Source organism: Athene cunicularia (assembly GCF_003259725.1).
Source record: "Athene cunicularia isolate RWA chromosome 22 unlocalized genomic scaffold, athCun1 chr22_part1, whole genome shotgun sequence".
Classification (NCBI taxonomy): domain Eukaryota; kingdom Metazoa; phylum Chordata; class Aves; order Strigiformes; family Strigidae; genus Athene; species Athene cunicularia.
The window spans coordinates 2,880,221-2,880,747 of record NW_020799128.1 but is presented as its reverse complement, the minus strand read 5'-3'; the positions used below and the strand labels follow the sequence as shown (position 1 = coordinate 2,880,747).

The 527-nt window shown below is 58.4% G+C and overlaps 1 protein-coding gene across 1 annotated transcript in view; it reads left to right on the top strand.

Moving 5' to 3' along the window:
• Positions 1–242: 242 nt before the first annotated feature.
• LOC113488039 (rho-related BTB domain-containing protein 2-like) overlaps positions 243–527 on the top strand; it is a gene marked incomplete at its 3' end in the record, with an annotated part of 6,846 nt that continues 6,561 nt past the window's right edge. Inside the window, exon 1 of the mRNA XM_026863018.1 lies at positions 243–357. The remainder of the gene's footprint in view (positions 358–527) is intronic.

Below are 527 nucleotides of genomic sequence, written 5' to 3'. Positions count from 1 at the left end.
CTTCTCCAGCTGCAATACAGGAAGGGTTTAGGAATGAGTCTGAAAGACTTTGGAAGTGCAGGGAAACGGGATTTTGGGAGCGGGGAGATGTGGGCCCTGGCGCGTGCCGCCGGGGCTGAGCTCCGAGTGGAAAATTCCTGTCTGTTGAGCACGGATTGTGGTTCAACAGGTTTTAGTCCCGGCCCCTTTATTTGTGTCAGTGCAAAAACTCATCCCTAGGGCATTTGTTTGGATCACATGGGCGAGCATATAAAAATGGGTCCTACCTGGCCAGGCCAGTTAGCACCTCCGGAAAGCGAAGGCAGCTGCTGGACCGGAGGGGAGAGCCACGGGACGGTGCAGAGCGGCTGCACGCAGGTAACCAGCTGCCCGGAGCAAATTTATCCCCCGTTTTTATCCCCAGGGCTTGACCAGATCCAGCCCCGATGGGGTATGGCGAGGCTGAGCGCTTCCCCCCGTCCCATGCTGGGGAGCTGAGGGGGGGATGCAGAGGGGTGTGGGGGTTGAGGGTTTGGACATGGGTGGGT